Genomic DNA, 19,472 nt, shown 5'->3' with positions numbered 1-19,472 from the left:
GGTAACTCTAATATCTGCTTAAATGTCTCTGAACTCAGAGAAATACTAGTATCTTTGGCTGATATCTTGATTGTTTTTCTACTAAATCAAACTTATTTATGCATAAATATTTTTTTCTCTGAATTCAAATACCTCTAGAATGCATGCAGCATTTGCTAATCTGATAGACCAAATCTTATCATTGTTCTTCTCCTACACAAATGGATTCACATATCATTGATACGTAGTCAACCACTGAAATCTTTGACCGATAAGCGCAAGTGACTTAATAGTATCAATCAAAATAGCTTCCTTCCTTCCTCTCGAAGCCATTTCTACAGTGAACTTTCAAAATTTTATGTCAACAAGAAAAACTTTCCATGCTCTATATGTATAGATCAACGATATGCTAAACAACTACCACTTGTTACTATTCTTCCTATGAAATCCTTTCAAAAAGACACTTTCAACATATAGCAATTCAGTATAGAAAAATATGTATTTACAACAAATAGTAGAAGTAATTTCCATAATCTAAATGCACCACAATTATGGCTAGAAAATAGTAGAAATTCCGACATGATTTTTAGAAAATTGGATTACAGTTGTCAAAATGTTGGATTTTCAGTATCGGAGTAATCATTGATAGTGCCAAATTTCTGCCTTTTTCCATTTCTAGTACATGTTACTCTTCTGCGTGTGAGTTTTACGATCAAATAGCAATTTAAAAAAAATAGCAAAGCAGATGTTTCTGAGAAATAACAACAATAGTTTAAAAACAAATCTTGAAATTCAGAAACGAGTTGCTCCATCTATGAAAGAAATTAAATGTGATTCTTTTCTAATAATGACAGCTAGATTATGGGTTGTTAACAATCACATCCACTACTATATCGATGTCAGGTTAGAGCTAATATCATTTACATTCCTGATTATGTGTTGTTCTGCCAATTTCGCTAAAAGAGTATTGAACCGTTAATGCCATTATGTCGTATACAAAAATGTTGAATCTACACTCTGCACAATGAATGTGTTTTATTTTTTCATTTATTCTTCTTCTCCTTTCTTCTTCTTCTACATAACGTAATTTTACAATTCGCCTATTTTCCATATACAATATATGACTCTCGCATTGATTACAATCACCAATAAAACTTCAACTACAAAATTATTATTATCATTTTATTTTATTTTGCAACTGGTAAAATTTATTATTGAATAATTTCATTTAATTAATAAATCTTGCAGTGAAATGGCTTTCTATATAAAGCATAAGTTATATAAATACTTAATTTTTCAAATGCATTTGTTCCTTGCATAGCCTCCACACATGCACAACCACTTCCACATAGCTAGTTCTATATTCAGTAATGCTTTGTAAATGCTCATTTACAATTATCTAATGTAACTTTAATGACTCACAATATAAACTTTCATATGGGTTTCGCATTAAAAAAGCTTCCCACAATAAAATTGGTTTCTATCTTCAATAAGGCTTACTTAAATACTTATTTTCTTTAACTAATGAAACTGTATATGTTTATAAGCAAGTTACTTACAAAAGCGGGTTTATAATTGACCATTGCAAAAAGAAATATAGAGATTTTTTCACATTGTTTTGAAAAATAGATCTCAGTGTTCAATGTATAATTATTATCATCATATTTTGTTGTGCAAAGCTTTCACTCCAAACAACTTCCCTTGCATAATGAAAACTCTTTCACACAAGAAAACCTTCTGCACACTGCTTTTCCACACAAATAAACCTCCATTGTATAATCATTCATAAATAAAGACAACTACAATAGAATAGTCATGATTTCTGGTCGAACAACCTTCAATAGTTGTTGAGCCTCATGATTGCTTCATTTTAACACTCTCCCTTACCTATTTTTCCTTTCCTTGACCATAATCGTCAACTCAATAGGAATCAAACTACAAGGTTTTTCACATGGTAAGGTATTTAATTGCCTTATCTTTCATATTTAATAATGTTCCTTATTATTGAGTTAATATTTGTATTAGCTACCAAATTCACACGATTCTACAACTAATCTATGTTTATGTAGCTGATTCCAAGGTTTACCAGGATCGGAGATGCCAACTAAGAGGAGAAAGATATGGATAGGTGGAGATTTATCCCTTTAACAATTTCCTCCTATTCATTCAAACCAGATCATTAAAGGATTGTTCAATTGCATGGTCAAAGGGTAAAGTCAACTTGGTTGTTGAACAGGCGAGTGAGAATCTGAAATTCCTACGCTTCACAATTTGCTTTTCCAAATAGCAAATTGTGAGCAACGATATTGTGATATTTATTAGAAGCTTAATTTAGAACTCTGTTAGTTAAGGTAGGTGTAAAAGCCTCAAACAGTTATTGACACGGGCTTTCATAAATATCGTACAACAAACATGAATAGGAGGTTAATTTATGTATGCGACAGTAATGTTTTAAGACTTTGTTTTTACTCTATTAATGAAGAAGTCCTTTGAAGTTTTGATGCGTAGCTGACTGTTCGATTGAAGTTCTATGATCGCTTGTTATTGGAAGGCCCCTACAAACTGTGAAGGTTTTTCATTTTCATATCTTTTCTTTATCATTTATTGCAGTTATTTACATGTTGTAGAGTCATTTTGAGTTTTGATTTCAATCAGATAGCGATAGCGAGATTTCACTAAGTGTTCCTTTTTCAAGTTGATTTATAATGATGTTAATGATAGTGTAATCACTTTTCATAGATTTCTTTATGATTTCAGAGTGTTTCATTTTAGAGCTTGATAAATTTCTTTATAGTTTCATTTTACAGTATTTCATTTCAAAGCATATGACTTCTTTATGGTTTTCATTTCAAAGCACGAATGATTAATAATGAGTAAATGTGCGGTTTTCATTAGAAGTGATTTTCACTTTTTGTTTTTATGCAAAAATATTGTTATAATGTTAGATGAATAATTCTACTTTTAGATTAAATTTATGTTGTAATAGATCAGTTAAGTTTTTTTAATGAGATAGTGTGAGTTTGCTTTAAGTTTCATTTTTGCAAGTGTGAAGAGCATTTTTTACTTCATTAGAGAGTAAAGAAATTTTATGAATATGTAATATGTTAAATCCATTTTCTTCGAAGAGTAAGATAGGAATAATAAAAATCCTTAGAAGTAATTTTCAATAACTCAATCATGCACATTAATAATCTGATTTAATAAAAAGACTTCTAGCATATATAGTGCACTTGTACTTCATAAGTTTACCAACTCTGGTCGATAATTTATATAACAATTTAAGACAATTAAATTGAAAAACATTTTGGTGTCGTTGTCGGGGAAGTGTAATAGAAGTCTTTGTCTTTTTCATTTTGATATGCATAGGGAAAAACAAAAAACATGATATGCATAGGGAAAGAGACTCTAGGGGTAGATTTGTAGGTAGAGGTAAGAGTTTAATTCCAACAACATCAATCACCCCACCATGACCTCGTAGTGCCACACCACCCGCACAAACTCGAATTCCATCCATAGTAAGCAAACACAAAGCCTGTGAGTTATTAAGATATGAAATCCAACCTAGAGATTCAAAAACTTCATCAACAAAATACATAATAGAAGAAGAAGATCCCATATCTCCGCAACAGGAGTGATTTTCCTATCTTCAACTGGAGAACAACCTCTAGCCCAAGAGTTGGAAGTTCTCGTTGAAGAAGAGGAAGAAGAAACCTATTTTAACAAACAATTGATAGAAGAATCAGAGGAACTAGAGGAAGCTAAAAAAACCCAATTTTGAAACCAGAACCCTATATTAGTTCTGAAGAATCTACAATTGTTGTAAAAGGGGAAGGAGAGGTACATAATTTTAATTATGAACAACCTAGGATTGGAGAAGGAAGAGGAGGAAATAGGGGAGGTGGAAGAGGTGGAGGAAGAGGAAGAGGGAAATGAAAATATATAAATCCAGAACCCTTTGGATTTCCTATCCTCGATGAAGATACAACTGTGACAATGAAAAATATCTCACCCTCTATCCTTCCAAACTTTCATGGACTAAGGAGTGAAGATCCTGAAACATTTCTCTTTGAATTTGAAGTCTTGTGTAGATCATATGATTATCTTCATGATGCTCAAAAGTTTTATTCCCTACAACCCTTCAATATGCAGCATTAAAATGGTTTATGAGTTTAGGAATAAATTCCATAAGAACATGGGAACAAATGAAAGCTACATTCTTAGATAAATATAAGGACTACTATATGCCCCATAATATTAAGGATGAACTCTTTAAAATGGTACAGAAAGAAGATGGAAATATTGAAGACTTCCTTCAAAGATTTGCTTATAATGTTAAAAGGGAGAAAATGAATAATCTAGATGAGGAAACTTTGAAATCTCTCTTATTGAAATCCATTAGAGATGAGTGGGTTCATATTCTCAATACAATGGGTAAGGGAGACATTTCTTAGCTTCAACCAAGAGAAATTTGTGAGTTATGTATACACATTTCAATAGGCAAAGAAAGAACTGAGAAAAATCCAAGAGATCTTCTTTTATCAAGGATTAATAAATCTACAGCTGGGACAATAAGTAGAGAAGAATTAGGTAATTTTCTTGATAATTTTAAAACATATATTTTAGGGAGCCTTAGTGAACAAATTGACACCCTTAAAATACAAAACAAGCAAAAAAAATTGAAAATGTTGCATTGTCCAAATTTTGTCGTAAGTGCAGAAAGAAACATTCCTTGAGAGAATGTCCTCTTGATTTAAAGAGTGTATAAACTTGTGTTATATGTACGAAAAATCATGATACAAATAATTTCCCTCAATACAAAATCTTAAAGTGTTTTATCAAGAAGAGGGAGTACCAAATACGGTAGCCCTCTTTATTTTATTACCAAAATACCCTGGTAGAAACCACAACCAAATACAGCTCAAGGTTTTAACACTCAACCATTTTCACAACCATCACAAATTAATTGGACTGCCCCAATGCCTTTGCAATCTTGGCCACAACCTTGGTCACAAGAATGGAAAAATACTTATGGAAAGTACCCTCAATATCCTCAATTTCAACTATCATATCCTACTTTTCCTCCATAATATTATCCTCAGTGAGTTCAACAAACTCAGCCCCACAATTTGAATCCACAACTTTCATTCCTCAAAGACCAAACCAATTTCCTACCCAACCACTTCCAAATCCGAATAATAATAAAAACTCACAACCTATTTACAATATGGAAGGACAAAATTTCCAAGCTTACATGATAACTCCACCAGATCTAAATAATGTTAAACTTAGATCTTATATAATATTAGAGAAAAAGTCCCCATCAGTTGTTATTCAGGAAAGTGAAAAGGAAAAGATCTTTGAAGAAGAGAAGTCTCTTAATGAAAAAAGAAAAAACTCAAAAACAAGTTACTCCAACACATTCAAATAACTCAACTCCTATTATGGAACAACCTTCAGTATATGTTTCAAAACCACCTTTTCCTAAGAGATTAAAAATTGATGAAGGGGTAGAAAAACAGATTTTATTACTTGATTATGAAATGTTAGATGAAATGAAGAATGTTTTTATAAAAATTACTTTTCTACAAGCCATTAAGGAAATACCAATTTTTGCAAATACAATTAGGGAATTGAGCATAAAAATACGAGGAAGAAAAAAGAAAATAAATCAAAAGAATATAACTAGTTGGAAAAATTGCAGATATCATGAGGGGTAAAACAACAATTCAGAATATCTTGATCTAGGAAGTTCCATTGTGAAAACACACATCAATGGTGTAGAGATCCCAAATACATTTCTTTATCTAGGATCAACTATAAACATCATGAATAAACAAACTGTGAATAAATTAAAACTTTCTAATATTCAATATACACCTACACTGTTACAATTGCCAGATAGATCTGTAATCAAACTTGATGGTGTATTAGAAGATATATATGTATCCTTGTATTCTTGGGAATGCCTTGTCAATTTTATGATTTTAACACCCAAGAGTACATCCATTGATTCTAGGAAGACCATTGCTAACTACAGTCGATGCTTTTATAAGTTGTAGATTTAGTGATATGTTTATTTCTAATGGGAGCTCAATAAAGAAATTCACACTATATCCACCTACAAAAAAAACAATAGAAGTTAAAATGAAGAATGGATAGATGATGATATTGATATAAGACCAATCTTTACTACTTCACTAATAGATGAAGAATATCAAATTTTGAATTTAATGGAAAATAATGAATCTTCATCATATTGTGAATCTAGTCATATTTTTCAAGAACAATGCAATATTGAATATTTATCATCTCGTCAACTATCCTTGCATTCTATGGAAAATTTTGGCAATTCTACAATTGAAATATTTCAAGGAAAAACTTTGAATATCAATAATAATTTGGAAGAATTTCAAAAGAAAGAATTAATAAATATGTTACAAGAAAATTTCTCTGCCTATGCATGGGAAAACTGACATGAAGGGAATTGATCCTGATACTTGTATACATCATATCTACATTGAAGAAAATGTCAAACCAATTCGACAACCTCAAAGAAGAATGAATCCAAATCTAAGGGAAATTGTTAAGGAGGAACTACAAAAACTTTTGAATGTAAATTTTATCTATCCAATATTAGACAATCAGTGGGTTTCACCCTTAGTAATTGTTCCTAAAAAGAATGAAAAATGGAGTGTATGTATTGACTATAGGGAATTGAATAAAGCCACTCTAAAATATCACTTTCCACTTCCTTTCATAGATCAAGTTTTAGATACATTGGCAAGAAAGAAATATTTTTCATTCATAGACGGTTTTAGTGGGTATAATCAAATCCATGTAGCCCCGGAATACCAAGATAAAACTACCTTTACCTGCCCATGGGGAACTTACGCTTACTGAGTACTTCCTTTTGGATTATGTAATGCACCTGCAACATTCCAAAGAATAGTATTGGGTTATTTTTCTGATCTAATTTACGATTGTGTGGAAGTGTATATGGACGATTTTACAGTTTATGGAAATTATTTTGAAGCTCTTAAAAATATGGAAAAATTTATCATTAGATGTAAAGAGGCAAATCTCTCATTAAGCCATGAAATTTTTTTTATGATGTTTACTAAGGGAGTTGTTTTAGGACACCATATTTCAGGAAATGGAATTAGAGTGGACACATATAAACTATAATTTCTTTCTAAATTATTAATTCCAACTTGTCAATGAGATGTTAGAAGTTTTCTTGGTTTCACTGGTTACTACAGAAGATTCATAGAAAATTTTCCAAAAATTCCATCCCCACTTTTCAAACTACTCACAAAAGACTGTGAATTCAATTGGAATTTTGATTATCAAAATGCCTTTGAAACATTAAAGGAGAAAATCTTTGAAGCACCCATTCTTAGAGGACCAAAATGGAAACTACCTTTTCACATTTCAACTGATTCTTCAGACACAGCTTTAGGAGATGTACTAGGACAAAAGGATTTAACTCCTTACGCCATTTATTACACCAGTAAAAATTTGACTGTTGTAGAGTTAAATTACACTGTAACAGAAAAGGAGATTTTAGTTGTTTTCCATGCCATCAATAAATTCAGAGATTACATTATTGGCTACAAAAATTTTGTACATACAAATCATTCTGCAATTAGGTACTTAATGAATAAACCTGTCACTAATGGCAGAATTACAAGATGGTTGTTGTTGTTGCAAGAGTTTAACATCACTATTTTGGATCGACCTAGGAAACAAAATACAGTTGCTGAATTTTTGTCTAGAATTCAAAATGATAATAATGATGTACCTGTAGAAGAAAATTTCCCCAATGAATATCTTTTTGCAGTATATACTAAATCACCTTGGTTTGTAGATATTTCTAATTATTTGGCTACATGGAAGTTACCATCATATTTATCTCCTCGAGAAAATAGGAAGGTAATTCAAAATAGTGCATCTTATTCATGGATAAATAAAGAATTGTATAAAACAGGGCTAGATCTAATCATTCGAAGGGGTGTTAGAGAAGATGAAGTACTAGAGATATTGAAAGATTGTCATGATGAGATATGTGGAGGAAACTTCGCTAACAAAAGAATTTCCTACAAAGTCCTTACCTTAGGATACTATTGGCCTTCCCTTTTTAAGGATGTCAAGGAGTATGTCAAGATATGTGATAGTTGTCAAAGGATGGGTAAACATGTTCCCTCTGATTAAATGCATCTACAGCCTCAGGTACTTATTGAGCCTTTTGAAAAATAGGATCTAGATTTTGTTGGTCCAATCAATCCACCATCGAAACAGAAAAAGCATATTCTTCTTTGTACTAATTATGTTACAAAATAGGTAGAAGCTAAAGCACTTCCTTTTTCTATTGAAAATGATGTAGTTTCATTTCTTTTCGAGGATATGCTTACTCATTTTGGTGTCCTAAGGGAAATTGTAATAGATCAAGGTACTGAATTCACATCGAAGTTGGTACAGAAGATAATGCAAGAGTACAAAATCAAACATCAGAAGTCCACTCCATACCATCCACAAGAAAATGGACAAGTGGAGTCCACCAATAAAGTAATTGAAGCAATTCTCACCAAAACTATGCATCTGCATAGAAGAGACTGGGCATAAAAGCTTCCAAAAGTTTTATGGGCATACCATACCACATGGAGAAACACTACAGGGAATAGTCCCTATGAACTTGTTTATGCGAAGCAAGTCATTTTTCCTATTGAGTTTCAAGTAAAAACTTTCAAGACAATAGTTAAATTGGGTCTTAATCTTTCATAGGCACAAAAACAAAGAATGGATCAACTAAATGAACTTGATGAGATAAGACAAGATGCAATCCAAATAACCAATCTAGTTCAACAACAGAGATCCAGATGGCATGACAAATATATCAAAGAAAGAAAGTTCCAGCCAGGAGATTGGGCATTACTTTTTGATTCAAAGTTCAAAGATTTCCAAGGGAAATTTCAAACTCATTGGCTTGGGCCCTATGATATTGAAACAGTCTTTGAACTATTGATGAAGAAAGGACCACCTTTCTTGTGAATTATCATCGATTAAGAATCTATCATAAGCCATTAACAAAGGAGGATTTTATCAAACATTTGCAGACAACACTGTTTTTTAGTTGTTTAAGAAGTATTTTCCTTCTCCTCCTACTTGAATCATAAGCCTTTTTATTTTATATATATATATATATATATATATATATATATATATATATATATATAGATATATATATATATAGATATATATATATATATATATATATATATATATCTATATATATATATATATATATATATATATATATATATATATAATTTGTATAAACAGGAAAATAAACATTTTTGGCATGTTTATACAGAAAATTTAAGGTGAAAACCAAGTAATTTTAGCATCCTAAATTTTATTTACAATTCCCATTTTCTTTTTATCCCTCTTTTTCTTTCTAGAATAAAATAGCTACAGAATTGTTAAGAATATACAGCTTTGACAAAATTCTGTAGCTGATGTTTGACAGGGACTACTAATTTGAGCAATTGAAGAAATGATCAAATCCATCCTCGGAAGCACCTGAAGGCAATAGAAAAAGGAGCAATCAAATGTTAAAAACATCAATTTAAAAGGTATGAAAATATTTAATTTAATAATAAGGGTCAAAACATTAGTGTATGAATTATATGGACATTATACCACCAGTTCAAAAACCATCATTATTGAAAGTGAGGTGAAAATATCTTTGTCATATCAAAGTAAAAGTCGTAAACTGCCCATTCATTCCTCATCATTACACACCACTTGTCTCAAATTCCAAACTCATTGTTGAAATTGCCCAACTCACATCCATTCATACCCTGATGGTCACTTCACTTGGTTTTGCCTTCACTCTCATTTATAGTCTCACCAAAGCCATTATTTCGAAACCCTGACTCATACCCTATCAACAAGTGAATTTTGAGGAAAAACTTCTCAACCATCGGCGCCATAGTAAGAACAGAACCAAATGGAAGGATGATGTAGGAGCATCCAGCTCACCATGACCAAGTGAAGTCTTTGCCAGGTTGGAAGGTTGTTTGAGTATCTGGATTGTTTTTTTATTTAGTTTATAAGGTCATGAGATAGGATTTTATTTTATTTTACTCTTAGTTGCTATGTGGTCAAAGTTAAATGTCGGTTAGGGTTGTTATGGTTCAACAGTAATAAACAGTAGTTTAGAAATTGATCTGTCAATTTAGAAAAGAAAAGACAAAATTATCTAAATGCAGATCTTGTAATGACAACCGAACTGTAGTTACACAACCATATCATTTCTGTTCAACTGACAAACAATTGCAGTTTCAATTAACTGTAAATCAACGATGTATAAATATTGCAATGTAAGACAGGGAAAAGGTTCAGCAATTTCATAATAGAGAAATAAAAATAAAGACAGATCTTATTTCCAAAAAAACTATCCATCTGTATCATTGCCTATTTACTGTAATACTATACTTTTCATTTATCGAATTGTAAGGAACAGTGCTAACAAACAGTGAATGACCACCGTAAGGTCGTGTTTTCCTTGTGTTCTCGTCAAACAAACAAACCACATCGAATTCATGCAAATGTCCAAATACAGAGTGAAGAACCAACGAGTTGAACCACAGTCCGAACAGTGACATACAACAAGACGACCGAGAGGATAAAGAACCAGAAACAGAGTGCCGAAGAAACCAAACCACAGCAAAGGTACTTTCGAACAATTCCTCATAATTTTCATAAGTAAAACGGATATAACAAAACTATGTTCTCATCGCTATTGACCAAGATATAGATGTGTCACATTCATTCATTCATAAATAAAAACAAGTGCCGCGTCCAGAGTGGAAAAACCCTAGCCTAGGGTTTGGTAACAGAAATCCACATCATTCAAACGAACAGTTAACTAGAACAGGAATTACAACCAGACCGAAGCTCCACCTTCGAAAGGGACATAGACTACATATGAAAAGCAAAAACGGCAAGCTGCAAAACCTACAGAAAACCCAAGACCCTAACAGTGCACTGACGGATTGAAGAGCCAGAGCCTACCAGCAGAGGGAGTCGCTACATTTGGAAGAACGAACCCAGAAGGAACCTGTGTACCCTGGTCGAGCCATTGACCTGCACATACAACCAAAGCCCAGTTAATACATTTACATAGTGATGAACTGAGGTCTAAGCAAACATAGAAACGGGAGGGTTCCATACATTACCTGAGTAAGTCAGACCAAGGGTTCGAGGAGCAGAGTCGGTGACAAATCGACAGAGCTGAGACAGAAGGAGCATTTTTGGTCAGTATCAACGCCAGAAGGAGGTCGAATTGAATCAAGGAAAGGATCAATTACCTGTTCTGAGCCGTGGAAGTCTATTATCTTACTACCTGAATCCAAAGACGTCAGAAGTTAAGCCATTTCACACGCAGAACAGAGACCCGAGGCAACGATAATAATAGCAGAGGCAACAATACAATAGCAGAGGCAATAAAATAATAACAAGGAGCGATTATCGGATGAGAGACCAGACTCTAAACCCAAACCATAGCAGAACGACAGGATGAGACCAAAGGAGCTTACCGTGTGAAAAGAGTTCGAGTGAGCGCACCTCCAGAGTGAGAACAGATTCGAGCCACAGGAGGAAACCACAAGTAAACACATAGCCAAGTTTGGAAGGCTGGCATTCAACCACAGTCATACCCAGAGGAGAACTAGAGATTTCCATATTCACCAAAGCAAAAACCATACAGTATAACCAACAAGCCCTCGCAGAAACCTCACAGCAGAACAAAACAATCGTGAATGACCGGGAAGCCAAGGCGTTTTAGCCAAAGAACAAACAGAGGAATCAGGCCCGAGGTTCGTAGGTGGAAATTGAATGCAGCATTAACTACTCCCAGTTTCCAAACAAATATCTACTGACCACATTGCATGCAACTGCCAAACATAATCGCCCAAATCTAACACGTCATAAAGTCCGACAATAGGTGTAAAGCCGAGAACTCATGGAAGTGTGGGCCAATGTGGGCTGGGTTACGTCAAAGGATATCTGCAGGTGAAGGAAATGATACAAAAATCATAGTGGCTAGAGTTCATGCAAAATTTTGATGGTATTAACAAGGAAGTAACCAAATCATTTTCCAGAGCTTTTGATGGCTTAGAGGCTGAAATTGGAGACATCAAGTTTGCAGTGGCAGAATCTTGTATTGCTGAAGCTACCAAACTGTCAAGAGTCAGAAAGAAATGGTTTAAGAAAAAGGGCATTGAGGGAGAACAATGGAAGACTTTCTTGAAAAACCAAGGTATGGATATCACTATTTTTTAGAAAGAAATTCCAAGTACAACACTTAAGAGTAAATGGAGAAATTTGTTGCTAGTAATTCAGAAATTTGTCACCTATGAGGGAAGATTTGGTTGTATGTTCTTTTACCACATTCGTTTGATGATGAATTTTCTCGAAGAGAATGAAATCAATCTTCCTTATTTTTTGTTAAATAACTTAAGGAAAATGTTCGATAATGTTCAAAAAAGGATCCAATTCATAGAAAACAACATGTATCACCATGACCCTATAAAAATGCTCATTGAATTTCATCTTGAAAGACTAGGAGATAATTGAGATAACTTCCTAGTTAGAAATCATTTTAAGGAGGAAGATCAGGAGCCACATAGCAGCAGCAAAGAAAAAAGAGGAAGGAAGAGAATATTTGAGAATCCTATTAAAAAAATACCTCAACAACAACTACAAAAACAATCAGACGATGAGACTCCTATTACAGAAGTTTTAGGAAGCATTAAAAGGAAATCTGTTAGAAGAAAGAAAGCCAGTAAAAAGGAAGAAATCACATCCAAGAAAATAAAGGAAGCTAAAACAGAGAAAAAAAGAGTTAAAACTAAAAACCCTCTTCCATCAATTATAAGAAGAAGTGCCAGGGTTAATTAAAAACCATCTCAACAATCTACAGATGTTTTTAATTTGGGGGAAGAAGAGAAAATGAAAGCTCCATCACCTACTGTCATCTCACCTATTCATAGCCCAAGCCTAAAAGCACAAGAAATAGATCCATTACAGCAAGAAATCTATTACTACATTGAGTCTCTGGGGAGGAGAGCTCCAAAGAATCGTGTTCTACAGTCCATGAAAATGAAATCTAGTCTAACAGTCCACAAGAACCTCCACTCATGAAAACTCTGAAACAAGAAGTCTTTGAGTTAGAGACATTGAATGGACATCTGAAGAAAGAATATGAGACATTAAAGATGAAGAATGAGATACAAAGGACTGAGAATGATTACATTCTTCTACATGTGGGCTTATGGTATGAAAAGAACAAGAAATTAAAGAAAAAGAATGAATATCTAAAAAGGAAAGTCATGAGTCTAAAATGCGGGATTTTGATGAAGAAGCCCAGAATGACAGTTGCAAGAAAGAAGATAAGAAGGACAAACTTGGATGTTTTGGCCCAAGTTTCTGAGAGAGAGCAGTGATAGAGAAGGACTTCTAGTTTTGGATTTCTGCATGAGGACATGCAATGGCCTCCATGTGGGGGAATGGTGAGCCTCATGATTGCTTCATTTTGACACACGCCCTTACCTATTTTTCCTCTCCTTGACCATCATCATCAACTCAATAGGCATCAAACTACAAGTTTTTTGACATGGTAAGGTATTTAATTGTCTTATCTTTCATATTTAAAAAGGTTCCTTACTATTGAGTTAATAATTGTATTAGCTACCAAATTCACACCATTCTACAGTGAATCTATGTTTCTATAGCCGATTCCAAGGTTTACTAGGATCAGAGGTGCCAGCTAAGAGGAGAAAGATATGGACAGGTGGAGATTAATCCCTTTAATGATGTCCTCCTATTGATCTGAACCAGATAATAAAAGAATTGTTCAATTGTGTGGTCAAAGGGTAAAGTCAACTTGGTTGCTGAACAACCGAGCAAGCATCCGAATTTCCTACGCTTCATGATTTGAATTTCCAAGTAGAAAATCATGAGCAAAGATGTCGTGATATTTATTAGAAGCTTAATTTAGAACTTTATTAGCTAAGGTAGGCACAAAAGCCTCAAACAGTTATTAACACAGGCTTCTATAAATACCACGCAGGAAACATGAATAGGAGGTTAATTTATGTATGCGACAGTATGTTTTAAGACTCTATTTTTACTCTGTTAATGAAGAAGTTCTTTGAAGTTTTGATGTGTATTTGATTGTTCGATTGAAGTTCTATGACTGCCTATTTGTGGAGGCCCCCTGCGAAAAGTGAAGGTTTTGAATTTTCATATCTTTTCTTTATCGTTTATTGTAGTTATTTACATGTTTCATAATCGTTCTGCAGTTTTAATTTCAATCAGATAGTGATAGCAAGATTTCACTAATCGTTCTTTTTTCAAGTTGATTTATAATGATGTTAATGATAGTGTAATCACTTTTCATAGATTTCTTTATGATTTGAGATTAATTCATTTCAAAGCTTGATAGATTTCTTTACAGTTTCATTTCATAGTATTTCATTTCAAAGCATGTGTGATTTCTTTATGGTTTTCATTTCAAAGCATGAATGATTAATAATAAGTAAATGTGTGGTTTTTATTAGAAGTTCATTTCACTTTTGGTTTTTATGCAAAAGGACTGTTAGAATGTTAGATGAGTAATTTTTCTTTTAGATAAAATTTATGTTCTAATAGATCAGTTAAGTTTTCTTAATGTGACAATGTCAGTTTGATTTAAGTTTCATTTTGCAAGTGTGAAGAGAATTTTTTAGTTCATTAGAAAGAAGTGAAGAAATTTTAGGAATATTTAATGTGTTAAATCCATTTTCTTTGAAGAGTAAGATAGGAATAATAAACATTCTTAGAAGTAATTTTCAATAACTCAATCATGCACATTAATAATCTAATATAATAAAAAGACTTCTAGCATATATAGTGCAGTTGCACTTCATAATTTTACCAACTCCAATCAATAATCTATGTAACAATTTAAGACAATTAAATTGACAAACAATAGTTATCAACATAGTTACAACAAGTGTAATTGTATGAAAATTGAAATGTTATTCACAAAAAATGCAATAAATACAACTTCACATGTAAAACATTATCTAAGAATTATTGAAATAAATGATAAAAAAATTAGTATTAGAATAGAGTAAATAGAAATGCATTTTAATTATTATTCATTACAGAACATTAGGGAATATATAAAAGTGCAAAGAAAATACTGGAAAATAGTTGTTCAATTAATTTTTTCTGTATAACATTCCAGTACCTAGGTCCATACAACATCTTGTGTCAAAAATTATCTCTTAATTATTTACATAAATAGTAAACATACTAAGAGATGGAAAAAATAGTAATCAAAATTCAAATAAGTTACAGTTCAAGGAATAGCCTTTGTTGCATATAGCATTTATGAAAATGATAATACTTTAATTTTAAAGATAAATGAATTTGTATCAATGATAGTTGTAAATGCAATCCTATCAATTGTAATCTCCAAAATTCATTCGCAATAGGTAACAAGGAATTGCATTCATGAATTAGACTACTCCATCATAACGCACACATAATATTTAAATAGTAAAATGCTTTAATCATAAAAAAAAATGTTCCAATATATTAAAACACTTACAGTATGCAAAAGCACACTCTGATGTTCTTCAGCCTTCAATTATCTCTCACAATCAAGCTTCCTGTAATGAATTCCTTCACTTTACCTTCAATGAATTATTTCATCAGAGCAACGATAATGTCTTGATTAACATGTTCATTAAATATCTCCTTCTCAATTTATTTTTATTCTTTTTGTAATTGCAAAATCAAGGAAGAGTAATCTTCGTTGGCACCAAAAAATGTAATTAGCCATTTTCTAATTTCGTCTGCACTAAAATCGGTTATATCATCAAACTATGTTTCCTTTGATTGTTTTAACTTCTCCAATTCAACCATCAGCTTCTACTTTCCAATTAATCTAGATTCATATGTAATACATGGATTGTTTAAACCATGAACAATCGTTATCACCTTGTGATACACATCTTCTCTTTGGTTCTCTATGTTTCCACACTCAGAAATAATGTCTTCCAATGTTCTAATTTTCCCATATGATGTAGCATTGATATGCCTCATCCGATCAGCATTAGGCAACCCTTGTTTATCTCTTTCTAGTTCAGACAGTGAATCAATCTTTTGAGCAAAAATTAATAGGTCATTGTCCATGAATTCCCCATCTCCCTCCATATCACTTTTGACTAATTCGACAAAAGACCTAGTTCTATGCTTTAAATTCCATAGATCAAAAGAAACTTGCCATGTATATTCAATAGTATGCAATCTTTCAAATATATTATTAATGATAAATATATTAGATTTGTCAAGAGTAGAAATTGCCAATGATGATCCACCTATTGCCAGTGAAATATTCGGCAAACGGCCCACAGTCAGAGCATATTCTAGCTCTTTTATTTTTTCCCTCAAATTTTGATTTTTTGTCTATTGATGACCAACAAAATTCGCAAGCACTTCACCAACATCTTGGTGCAATTTCATCAGCCCAGACATTACAACCAAATATAGATCAATATTAAATTCTCTTTGATTAAAAACATTTCTGTCGGAAAGTTGTATCCTTTGAATCTTTAATCTCTTACCGCCTTTTCCATAATTTGCATTCCACAAGGTGACAAAACAATTATGAAAACTAATGTGCTATTCAATGATTTCCTCCATCATTCTTTGATTTTCTTACAAATAAGTACTAACCCAGTTAGGCAGTACAACGTTATCAACTTCCATGTCCTTTTTTTCTTTAATGCTCTCTGTTTTAGGTGCACAATTATTTAACCCTATGTGCTCTTTATATAGTTACTCTAAGAGGATTCCCTTCGTCATCCCCGCCACCTGATAGCTTATCAACAACCAATTTTTTTCTTCCAGTGGTTTTTTTTATTTTTTTTCTAGCAGAGGAAGTCACACCAGTACTACGTCTGCAATATTGATATTGCCCCATAGATTTTTCCCCTCTTTTCTTAGATCTTTCTCTCATTGATAATATCTCTTTTTCAGCAATTAGTCTAGCATTTACTACCATTTTTTATCTTTTTTTTATACACTATGACTTTCCTTACTCTACTCTCTACTTCTCAAAAACAAGTTCTTGTATCTCATAAACTCAAGGTGTTTCATGAAAATTATTCCTCTATCAAAACCTTTAATAGCTTCAACTTCACTTAAGTTGAAAACATCCAAAGACTATGCAAAAAAGAGAGCGTGAGCCATATTCTTCACATTCACTTTTCCAATAGTAAATGAAAAAGAAATAAATTGTCTTGTTTTTTTGTTCAAATATAGACAACAAACGAAAATATTGCCTACATACTTCAGCAATAACATACCAATCTAGAACAAAGATTGGCAAAAGCAATGGTGTATCTTCAAAACCAAAAATTGTATAACCATATTGCTTTCTCTTTCCTCTTATCCCCCCTTGCAAGTAAGAAAGTCTCAACTTCTGCATATATTTGAGAAGGCCCTTGTCCAATTACCACATAATACACTTGCCTCACAAAAAGCTCCTGAATTAAGCAAAATTTTAAAGAAACGTCATGCTTCCACAATATAGGGTACCAAAACTGCATTGGTTCCTTGTGAAACTTGAATATCAAAATTATCTGCATAGAGATAAATAGTTTCTCTTAAATAAAAGACCTTTGGAATGTGCCTAACATTTGCTAATCCAGTACTCCAAATCTTGTCACTTGTTTTCACTTCCATTGACAGATTCACATATCACTCATAAGTTCTCGACTAGTCAAATCTATCATTGATCTTAGCAAGTGAGTTAATTGTATCACTGCAGATAACTTCTTTTCCTCGCCTGCTACCCACTTTTTGTTTGCAAGGGGGAAAAAACTTTGTCAATGAATAACATATTCATATCCCATTTCACTTTACAATTCTTTGTTTTCTTCACAAACAATGACTATTACTATCACTCGTGTGAAAAATCATTACACACGACACTTTGAATAAATAGCAATTAAAGATAGAAAATCCAAGTTTTATTCACAGTAATAGGAAAAAATTCCAAAATCATCTTGTGCATTTATTTCGCACTTTTCTCACACTTCAAGATCATTAATCTACGTGTCGTAAGAAATAGAAATTTACGATATGCAATAACAGACATTATATATCAAACCAATAAGTTCATCCACATGACAAAAAATCATTAGTTTTTTTTTGTTCGTTTAGTAAAAACCCGACAACACAAGTTTTTGAATCATTTTTTGTAATAGTGGAAATGGATTCAGCATCATCAAAAACCCCATTGGCAAATTTTCCAATACTGCAAAAAAATCATTGTAAACCTTTTATTTTTCCTTTTTTTCATTGTTTTGTTTTGTTTGTTTTACACCCAATTGATGCCCAAGATCATGAAAATTGATAATTGTAACCTCGAATTACAAAAAAATCGTAGCCATATTTTATCATAAATGTGCTTGAATTCCCTTTGTTTTCCTGGTCTATCAACAATATCATAGTTTAACGAGACCAAAAATTCACCTCGAAATATATGTCAAGATTCAGAGTTTTAGGTGCCTCAGAGATTCTTGATGGTGTTGAATCCATATCTGCCATATATATATATATATATATATATATATATATATATCAACCACTCGTTGGATAGGATTTCTTCAAAAAAAATCACCAGATCCCATACAAATATTTATTATCCAAGTACAATTATAGCTTCTATAAACAAACCTACTGATCAAACAAGAACTACTACCTAAAAAGAGAACTTTAGCTGAAAAAAGCCCAAAAAAACATGAAAAATCAACCTGAAAACGAAAAGTGTTGATGTTGGAATAACGTTTTTTTTTTCATGGTAAATTTTCAACTTTTTTAAAAAATAGAAATAAAAGCCAATTTTTTTGTGCAAGAAAACACCCTGAAAATGAAAAGTGTTGATGATGGAATAACGTCTTTTTTTCAGGGTAAAATTTCAACATTTTTTAATAATGACATTAAAGATAAAGTTTCATTACTCCGAAAAACCTTAAAATTCCAACGATTTTCAGGCATGGCAATAAAGATAAAATATCATGTCTCAGAAAAGTCTTAAATTTCCAATGATTTTCAAGGATAGAATTAAAGATAAAATATCACATCTATGAAAAACCTTCAAATTCCAAGAATTTCCAGCCAAGATGTTAAAGAAAAAACACTTATAGTGGTTTTTAACCATAACATTAAAGATAAAATATCATGACTTAGAAAAACCTTAAAATTTTGAGAATTTTTCAACCACGGAATTAAACCAAAGATTGTGACTACAAAAAACCTTAAGTTTTCAACATAGTTCAACTATAGCATTATGGAAAACATTTATGACTAAAAAAACTTTAAAAATGAACACTTGAATGAAAAAGTCATTATACCAAGAGTAATTTCTTCTT

This window comes from Pinus tabuliformis, chromosome 6, assembly GCF_031772625.1.
Source record: "Pinus tabuliformis cultivar Carrire ecotype Pingquan chromosome 6, CPIR1, whole genome shotgun sequence".
Taxonomy (NCBI): Eukaryota; Viridiplantae; Streptophyta; class Pinopsida; order Pinales; family Pinaceae; genus Pinus; species Pinus tabuliformis.
The sequence above is the reverse complement of the archived record's forward strand: the minus strand, read 5'-3'. Positions refer to the sequence as shown.